Genomic DNA, 10981 nt, shown 5'->3' on the forward strand with positions numbered 1-10981 from the left:
ATGTAAGAAAAATTTCAATAAAACAACATTGGGTTTTTGTAGTTCTGAAATAGGAATACGTGGATGATTCACCAACTAATCAGAATACATTTTTTTATATATAGCTTATTGACCAGGGGCATTTTCTTGAGTCTTATTCATACTCATTTCAACAGATTTCTCAGATACAAATACAGAAATGTTGTATATGGTTAAATTAAATATTTTCTATGCTTGTAATTTGAGTAGTAGAACTGAATTTAAACTTTGTAATAAAAATAATGAAAATTCTTTCTCATTTATTAAAAGAACATACTGTGTAAGCTGATAATAAATATTCACAGGTATAATTTTCATCTCCTAAACAATAAGATTCTTTTTTAAAAACAATATGTTTTTATTGAATTTCAGGGAGAGGAAAAGAGGGGGAGAAAGAGAAACATCTATACCCACTGGGAATTGAGCCTGCAACTTTGGCATGTACCCTGATCAGGAATTGAACCAGCAACCTTTTGGTATGTGGATGATAGACACCCAACCAACTGAGCCACAGTGGCCAGGGTGGCAATAAGATTCTTGATGGCCCATGTCTGTCTCTTCATAGTTTCTCTCTCTTTTCTCTAACTCCTTCCCATATAATCTAATTCTACCAAATTCTACCAGTTTACTTTTTCTTCTACAGTAATTTCCTCCCTCTCCTCCTTTTTTTTCTCCCTCCCTCTCATCTTTTTTGAGTACATATTCTGGACAAGGCATTGAAAGTACAATGATGCCTATTACAGATGAGGTATGGTCTCCCTTCGAAAGATGCCTATTTCAATGTTCTTTACATTTTGACCTTTCTTTAGAATGCATTAAGATGTTCACATTGTACTAGGTGGAGCCTGGGACCTACAATATTTAAGGATCTACGGAGCAGAAAGTGTACTTGCTAGAAATGGTGGTCACATAAATTTAACCTTTCTAACCTTTATAGACAGTTGTAGCTGTCTGAAAATAGACATGAACAAACTAAGCCACAGGACTGCTGAGGTCATGGGAAAGGACAGTGTTGCCCTGAATGCTGAGCTATGATGATTACAAGCTCTGTGACTCTATGCTGGTGGCTTAAGGTAACTTCACTTCAGTTTCTCCATCTGTAGTTCTCACTGTGTGGGGTTGTTAAGAGGATTCTGGGGAATTATAAATGTGTTTGCCCATCATAGAGGACCAGGAAATGTTCAGTCTTGACCTATAAATATTTCTCTCTTTTCCTCATCCAGCAGGGCTATTGAGCACTCTGGTTCCTGAGTAGATGGGCTGGGGATTAAGAAAATGAAAGAAAGAGACAGACACAGAGATAGAAGGAAAAAGCTGGGGCCGGGTGGGACAACTGTCCTCTGATGAAGAGACAGTGACCCAGAGTGATACATCATCTTTATTTTATATAGCAAAATACCATGAAGTTTTACTAAAGCCCAAGACAAAGGAGTTTATGTACATTCTTGTGTCTTCTTTGTAATCATCACTTCTGGGTGGACCCAGATAATCATGTTTGTTCCTGGTGCTTGGTTGGATTTAGATAATGAAACCCACCCCCCTTGCACCTGAACTGAAGGTCAGGCTGACAACACACCTGCCAGGGCATGGCTCTGCTGGGAATTGCTGGATTCAGATGACAATCATCTCAGGAGCCTTTCCCAGGTGCTCTCTACACTCTCCCTCTGGTTTTTCTTCCTTTTCCTGGAATTTGACAGCATCTTTCCAAACCAGGGAAACACTTATTCAGGTTTCTTCTAGTAACAGTAACTGCCTGCACCAGCTCCTGAGCTGTCAGCTGGCTATTGTGGCTGTGAGTAATTGAATTAAGGACTTTACAGGGATGGCATTTTACAAACAAACACTCAGAAATCTTTCTTGAAATGTTCCTCATAACTTGTTTGCTAATCATGGATTCTTCTGACATTTGATAGTCCAGTTCAATTACAGATTACAATCTTTCCCTTTGGGAAAGCCTTCAGGAGGAGGGAGTTAGGAGTAGGGGTGGGATTGTGACCTTAGTGACATGTTGATGTCCTTATAGCAATCACACTATGTTAGAAAGAGTGTTGGTTTGGAACCAGACAGGCCAGTGGTTGAATTCTTATTCTTCCACTACAAACTGTAGTGTTACAGGTATTACTTTGCTCAGAGTTAGCAATAATTACTGCACTGGATGGATGTGAGGATCCCAGAGAGTATATAAAAGTTTTCTGCTTGTTTGGGACTCTCAGATTCAGAGATGGAGTTCAGCATCTCTTTATAGGGTCCTGGTGTGGTATAATATCCATTCACAAAAACCTTCATCTCCTCAGGTGTCCCCTACACTGTTATGTGAGTAACTGATGAGGGACTCTTTGCATTTTTAAAAGCCTGACAAACCTTCTACAAACCAGAATGAGGCCTCAGTGCTAGAATTTTAGCCTTGGTCAAAGGGTAAGAAAAGGATATTTGGCCAAGTCAAGGACCCCTGTCACTCCTGAAATCCTCACAGGAAAGACAGTCTTCTTTCTGGTCCTTGTGAGGATGTGTTTAAATGCACACGTCCTGAGGCACAGCTGTCTGAGTTTAAATCCTGGCTCTGCCTGTTACTGTGTAACCTTGAGCCAGGTTTGTCTGTGTCACAATTTCATCATGAATAAAATTAAAATAATAATAATAGTGAGAACTATTTTATAGAGCTGCTGTGATGAACAAATGAATTAGTACATTAAAATATTTAGGACAATATTCATTTAATATTATGATTACTGTTATCCGTAGGCATTGTGATATAGTAGAAGGGGCATGAGACCTGAAGACCAAAGAGTGGATTCTAGTCTAGAACCTCTGCTCATGGCTGCATGGCCTTCACTGAGTCATACAAATTCTCTGAGTTGTCAGTCCCTCACATGAAAAATGGGGATAATAATTGGGACTTCAACCTACTACAAGAAAAGTTGTGTCTTAGTAAACAGATAGGCTGTAAGTTGCTACCTTAGCCTAGGAAGTAAGGTTACTGTCTGAGACTCCAACTCTAAACCAACACATACCATTTCAAAGCAGAAATATACAAAATTACCTTAAAGTAACAAATTTCACCTCTCAAACCAGAACAAAGCTGAAATCACACCTTATTAATCCATTGGAGGGGTGAGAAAACAGTCAAAGAAAGACAGTAAAGGAAGGCTTGAAGTACGTGTTCATGGTTCCTATCCAAGCACTAATTGGGATAGGGAGAGGGACCTTGCTCGAGGACCCCCAGCCCCTCCACCCCTGTTCAAAGTTGTTTTCTCCAACTGCAAGCTGAATGACTTATGGAAGTTATTTCATTTCATCTTGAATCAAACCATCTTCTAATAACTCAGCTGTCCTGGAACAAAACATCCTGGCCATGCAGATTTAGCATCACCGGCTGGCAGTTCTATTTCTCATCCTAAAATCTTAAGTTGGAATTCACAGGGCTTCTGCAGTCTCCTGTAAGGTTTGTGGTTGGGAGTCAGTATTCCCAAGCCTGCTCACTTCTGAGACAGACAAACTGTATATTTCATGACAAAATCTTAGGGTCAAACATGAGCTTTCAGATGATTTGCCCAAGGTAAATGCCACCTTGTGAGTCCTGCAGGCAGACAGGCAGTCTGTCTTCAGAAGATGGCTTGGAAGAATGTGACATCTTTCAAACTTCTGCAGGTGGCTCTGAGGGTCGCATGCCATAAGGAATGTAAAAATGTCTTTGTCAACTATAAAGCACTTTGTACACATAAAGTGGGGTATGGCTGTGAAGAAAGGGATGGTGCTGCTAGGACCTTTGGCTTTAGGTTGCAAAGTAGCCTGGATGGATCTTCTGGTAAATGATAGATGCCAAAAAAAAGTGATAGCTTAGGAAGAGTTCCAGGTGACAATTCTACTCTCCCCTTCAGAATATGGAAGAAGAGAGAGACCCTCAATTTAAATATCAAACCCTCCCTGCTGATCCCCGGAAGGTCTGGAAACAGCGGGTAACAGTGTGTAAGTGACTTTGAATTAAAACTGAACTCCCTGTGTCCTTCGCTTCTCCCTCAAATGTGGAATGATTTTCTAAGAATTTAATTACCTAAGAACACAGCATCAAAGCTGTTAGGCCCTTGTTAGTGTTAATTCAAGCTTAATGTGCATGAGATTTAGAGATCTTAGATACCAGTAAAATGATTTCAATTTAAATAGCCCTCTTTGTCCTACACATCACAAAACATCTTTTAACATAAGGTTTTGTTTTTTTTTTAAATACAATACTGTAACCCAGGTTTCTCCCACTAAGAAAGGAGAAATCTCATATGGAGAAATCAAATGCTTCTACATCAGCAGAGTGTAGTTGTAAGAACAAATATGGGCTTTAGTGTCGTAGAAACCTAAGTTCAATTCTTAAAGGTTCACCTTTCTTCATGTGTCTGTGGGCAGAAGCTTACTTTCTCTGAACTTCAGTAAATTAACCCCTCAGCAAGGGCTCAGAGCTGATGGAGGGCGAGTGAGGAGAGTTACCAAAGCAGGACAAATGCAGAGATGTGTCTGGAAGCTGGTGGTCCTCGAGGAGCCTACTGTCTAGAATTAACTGATCCACCCAAGTTAAGGAGGGGCCATGGAATGAATGCCAGAGTGAAGGACTTAATAAAGCCATTGTCTGTTGTGACCTGCAATTAAACCATGGCTAATATAAAACAAAATCATAAAAGATCATAATGCTTTTCCTATAAAGCCAGAAAGCATAACTGCTTTAAAAGCATTATAGTCTTCTATATTAAATATCTATCCCATATGTTAATGGTGGGGTGATTGGATAACAAAAGCCAATCCTACTCAAACACATTTATTTCCAGAATGTGAGATAAGCTCTATGATGTAAAGATTCCTTTAAAAGGCATAAAGAAATCCTCTGTTCCTATAATCTGATAGCATGGCTTGGGTAATTTGAAGGTCACTGTTTCAAAGTTTGAGATAAGAACTTTGTAATCAGAATAACAAAGATTCATATGTGTATAATTAATTTTAAAACAGTGCCCCAGCATACACTTGTTTCATGCATGTGTTGTGGTATAAATAACTAGAGGCCCAATGCACAAAATTTGTGCATGGGGTGGGGAGTGTCCCTCAGCCCAGCCTGCACCTTCTTCAATCTGGGACCCCTCAAGGGATGTCCGACTGCCCTTTTAGACCTGATCCCACCGGACATCCCTCTCACAATCCAACACTCTGGCTCCCAACTGCTCACTTGCCTGCCTTCCTGATTGACCCTAACTGCTTCTGTCTGCCAGCCTGATCACCCCCTAACCACTCCCATGACAGCCTGATTGATGTCTAACTACTCCCCTGCCAGCCTGTTTGCCCCCAACTTCCCTCCTCTGCCAGCCTGGTCACACCTCACTGCCCTCCCCTCCAGGGTTGATTGCCACCAACTGCCCTCTCTTACAGGCCTATCCCTCTCAACTGTTCTCCCCTGCTGGCCATCTTGTGGTGGCCATCTTGTGTCCACATAGGGGCAAGATCTTTGACCACATGGGGGAAGCCATCTTATGTGTTGGAGTGATGGTCAATCTGCATATTACTCTTTTATTAGATAGGATAGAGGCCTGGTGCACGGGTGAGGGCCAGCTGGCTTGCCCTTATGGGTGTTCCAGATCAGGGTGGGGGTTCCCTTGGGACATGGGGTGGCCTGGGTGAGGGCCCTGTGGTGGTTTGCAGGCCAGCCATGCCCCCCAGTGACCCAAGTGGAGCCCCTGGTATCTGGAATTTATTTACCTTTTACAATTAAAACTTTGTAGTCTGGAGTGGAGCCAAGCCTCCTGCTTGCTCCATGGCTGCTGCCATTTCTGTTTGGATTTGTTTAACTTCTATAATTGAAACTTTGTATCATTGAGTGGAGGCCTAGGCTGGCAAGGGCAGGTGGAAAGCTTGGCTTCTTTCATTGCCTGGGAAACCCAAGCCTCCATCCTGCTCTCTGTGGCCACAGCCATCTTGTTTGGGGTTAATTTACATATTTGTTCTGATTGGTTGGTGGGCGTGGCCTGTGGGTGTAGCCAAGTGATGGTTAATTTGCATATTACTCTTTTATTAGGTAGAATTAGGTAGGATTTGAGCATCTACTGTGGTGTAATGGTGCTCCTGCTTTATCTGCACCTCACATGAGAAAAGCCTATGAACAATATAACCTTCCTAACCAATGTGTGAGATAGTAGGATAGAATATGTTCTTCATTTTTTTAGATAACTTAAATCCCAGAGAGAGTAGAGACATTTTTCAAAGCCACACAGTGGAATGCTAGAGCCCAAGCAAAAACCCAGAACTTCTGATCCCAAAACATAATCTTTTCAGCAAAAATAAAATATTACAAAGGAGCAATATTGCCTACAAGCTTGATTATTTAGTAAGGAATTTCTCTCTCATAACATTGTTTCTCTCTGCTGTGGTTACCCTAATTTAGACCCTAGTGTACCCTCCCCTATGCCCCTCTTCCTTCACAAGCTTTGCTTATAAAATAACTAGAGGGCCCAGTGCAAGAAACCCATGCACTGGTAGGGTCCCTAGCAGCTGCTGGCTGCTGGGCCAGGTACTCCCTCTCTTCTCCCGGCGGCTAGGGCCTTCCTTCTTTCCCCTGGCTGGTCTGTTCCTTGGTTGAACTCCTGGACAATCCCAGTCAAGGGGACAATTTGCATACTAAGCTTTTATTATATAGGATATGCAAGCTCAGGGCAAAGATATCAGTTGATAAGAGAGTTGTCCCAATATGCCAAGGTTGTGGATTCAATCCCTGGTCAGAGCACATACAAACAACAACCGATGAATGTATAAATAAGTTTCTCTCTCTCAAATCAATAAATCCAATAATGTCCAGTGTCAGTTGTTTATACTTTAATGTGAATTTAAGCCACTATGGCATCTCTCCCTTGGTCTTTTATGTTTTAGTCATTTTCTTCCAGTTGAATAATAGCAAGGCTTTATTTCCTATTATACAAACTTCAGGAGCATAAGAGTAAAAGAAACTAAATCTGTTGCCTCTACTAGAATCCTCTAGTAAAAAAGTAAACAAACAAACAAACAAATTAGATTCATGGCTATGTCCCAAAAAAACACACATGGGATATAGCCATGAATCTAATCTATAAAATACCTTTTATATATTTTATAAAACACCACAAGATTGGAAGCTACCTCAAGGCAGGGATCATAGCTGTCTTGTTGGCTCGTGTATCTTCAGTGATGGGATATGGAGGTCTGTCATACATTTAACACTCTAAATAATTCTATAATCAATAAAATCAACCTAGCCAATACAGCAAGTCATGTCAAATATGTCACATTTTCATAAGCTGAATTTTTTTTTTAAGTCACTGAATGGCAGACATATTTGAAAAGAGCTTCTTAGCCATTGGAAAGGCAGCTAAATAGTCCACCCTCTGCCTGCGAACCACCTGTGGAATCAGGCCAAAAGGCACTGAAGCAGTAAAGAAGGAGGTAGGCATCCAGATGATTTGGTGGCAATAGGCATCTTCACGAGATGGCATGCCTAGACTTTTTTGATTTTGGTCACTATTTTAATGTAGCATTTGCATGTTTTTTAAATGCCACAGAAGAAGTAAGAATCCTGACTTAGGACTTATGTTCTATTGTATTTACATTTATACATTACATTTACACATTACTCTTTACATTTACACATTTCTCTTTTGATATGTGGTTTTATGCCTTGCTGTTTGATGGGGGCTTGTTAAAACATGGTGAACAGGATGGGGAGTTGTACCTCAAAATAGACATTACATTATTATGGACCCCATCTCAAATGGGGGTAGAATGCTCATCCAAGACAAGTTCAACTGATATGCCTTGGGAGGAGTCACAATCCTAGTTAGAAATTGAGCCATAAATATAAATCTATCTATATCTATATATCTCTATCTCTATCTCTATCTCTATCTCTATCTATATCTATATCTATATATGCATATATATAAAAGCCCAGCAACCGAAATGGCTGAATGACCAGAACAACCTGTGGCTATGATGTGCACTTCAGCAGCCAAGCAGCCTTATCCAGGCCCCAATCGGCCCTCCAGCCCAGTGGGCCTGGCCCCTGACATCCCACAGCCCTTCCCCCTCACCAGCTCGGCCTGATGGGCCTGATGGGCTCCTATCGAGGCATGCTGTCCAGACCCCACTTGTGCACAAATTTGTGCACTGGGCCTTTAGTGTGTGAATAAAAGTTCTCATGGAAAAAATATGAGTCTTAAGTCATAAATGGAAAGATGAGGACCAAACCAACATTTGGAGTGTATAGTCTATGAAGTTTCATTTAGAACTGGGGACAATAATAGTGTAATGCTTATTCTTAATCAGTGTTTCCAGTGTAGTGTGTGGGTGTGGAGGGGGTGACTTGATAACATAATGGAATAAGACAGGCTGAATTGTGTCATGTATTGGCTTTTATTTTACATGAGTGAGAACTCAAAATGAATAAAAACACTCTGCCCTTGAAGGCAAATATAAAATCTTGAACAATGCTTTGTTTTTGTTTCCTCTAATAGATGCTCAATAGCTATTTCTTATATTAATTAATTTATTAAAAGAGACAAATGCAGTGATTATTTATTATATGTAATAATAGGACTCTCAAATGTCAGTTATATAGATTGGGTTATTGGGACCTCACTCTCCAAGTTGTAGGAGAGTATTACATAAGTAAGTAGAGAAATAAGTTGTTTCATTTCTTAATGGTTTAAGATTTTTGTGTTTTGTATTTTATTTTGCACAAAGGAAAAAATAACATCATCCTCTGAATTCAAGGCAGACTACATACATGAATAAAAAAAGTATGACAAAAACTATTCATTTCCAATAAGTTACATATATATAGCCACAGGCATGTGAGTGCATGATGGCTGGGCATAGAGAGTGACATTTTTATCCTTGACAATTCAGGATTTGTCAAGATTCCCAGTTATCTGAGAATACTAAAAGGATTGTTCCGGGGATATCTCAGGGAGGCTCTCTGCAAACCTTCTGATTGACAAGTTTATAGCAGTAATAATAAATATAGCCAGGATCCTTTGTAGTTTTATATTTAAGGCAAGATTATGTGAACATTTTTGTTACTCATTTTCTCTTTATTTTTTGTTTCCTGATTTATGGCTTGCCTCATTAGAATGAAGGTTTTTGAAGGAGGAAATTGAGCTATTATGGATTTTCCTGAGATAGTTGCTCTGTTCAGGGAATGTAGAATGAGCTTCTGAAAGTGTAGATCAGCTCTTATCACTTCTCCACTAAAGCCCTTCAATGATTCGTCTGCCCACAGCCTAACAGAAGTCTGCCTGGTGGTCTCCCATATGCGAGGGAATTTCCTAAGAGCTGCTGCTGCTGGAAGGGCAGGTTCTCACCTTGGAAGGCCCATACGTGAGATCATAGACATGATATTTCATCCTGTGGGCACTGGGAGCCATTAAATGCTTTTAAATAAGGGCATGGCATAACCAGATTTGGGTTTCAGGTTATGTATCCATCACACAATAGTTTTTCTCTTAGAATACAGTTCTTTGTTGACTTCTTTGAAAACAAAACTCACAGAAGGGGTAAGTCTTTCTCTAAAAATGAATGGAATGCATTGCAGTGTTAACCAACAGAGTGCAAGTTTGAGCACAAATAAAGGGACACTAGTGATATATCATCTGGGCAGGAGCCACATGATTGCCCAGAGAGAGATAAATCTTCACAAGGATTTCTCTCTTCGGAACGTCTTTGAGGATTTTTACAGGGTGACAGTGTCACTGGAAAGGGATTAGTTGGAGAAGCCCTTTGAGTAGTGAAGAATCCCTAGGGTAAGTGGCTAAGGGATGAGATGACCTTTGTCCTAAAAGATTCACCAGTCAGTCCCCTTCTTTTGAAGCATGCTGATCACTCTCTTACCCTAAATGCCTCTCTTTGGGGAGGTGGTAGTTGGAGACATTCAAAATACTCAAGTAGCTACCTCTATTACAGTATTTAGTTCTCTATTTTGCAACATTACATGTTTACTTATCTTTCTCTCCAATTTTTCTGTAAATTACTTTGAAACAGACCTAATCTCTCATCACCAGCACTGTATCATTCACATGAGAGGCACTCAAGAATTTCTTTTTGGGTAAATGAACATATGAATGATAAAAATAGGCACTTTATAAATGAAGCAGAATAGTTGTTTAGAGAAATAGATATCAAGGGAGAATTTTGAAGGCTCCAGTCTCAAGGATACTTAAGGATTATAATGGATGCTCTTACATAGGTATAGGTAATTAAGAATTGATCTGCAGCTGTGAACTTCACTAAATGGGTTTCTGAATACTCCAACTGCAAATGGATCCTCCAAATTGTAGTCACATACAATGTCTCCCAAGGAGATAGTATACCAAATTTTAGCAATCATCATCCCGTTAATTTAGTAGACTTGTTAATAGTACATCTATACCAATGATAGAAGTATTGGGGACACAATGACAAAAATGAATGTGTTTTGGAACTAGATGATGTAGCCAACCAGTCTGATCCAATCAGTCAACCAGCCTGATGTAGGTTTGGATTGATACCTGATTTGCTAGATGGATGGATGGGTGACTGACACAAAAATAGGTCAAGTTGCCTACATTGTAAAATAACACTGGTGAAATAAAAACAAATTCTGATTCCCAGAGCTGTACTGCTCAGACAGAGGCAGACAAAGGAAAGATCAGTTAAAGATATTCCTTTTATATTGATAGAAACAGATTCAGTCTTTTCTGAATGAAGCAGGTAATATATGGTTAAATATTAAACTTAAACCAGAGTCATTAGAGACTCCTCAGGTGGAATTATCCCTGTCAGAAATTAAGTGGGAATTACCCTGGTTCTAAAGTGAGTTTGCTTATTTGATGCATTTTCATATATTTGGGGATAAATTTTTAAATGAAGAGATAGTACCTGCTAAGCTACTTAAATATTTTAATGCCATTTATGAAATTACTAGAGGTCC

Source organism: Pipistrellus hanaki (assembly GCF_964339955.1).
Source record: "Pipistrellus hanaki genome assembly, chromosome: 2".
In the NCBI taxonomy this organism is placed as follows: domain Eukaryota; kingdom Metazoa; phylum Chordata; class Mammalia; order Chiroptera; family Vespertilionidae; genus Pipistrellus; species Pipistrellus hanaki.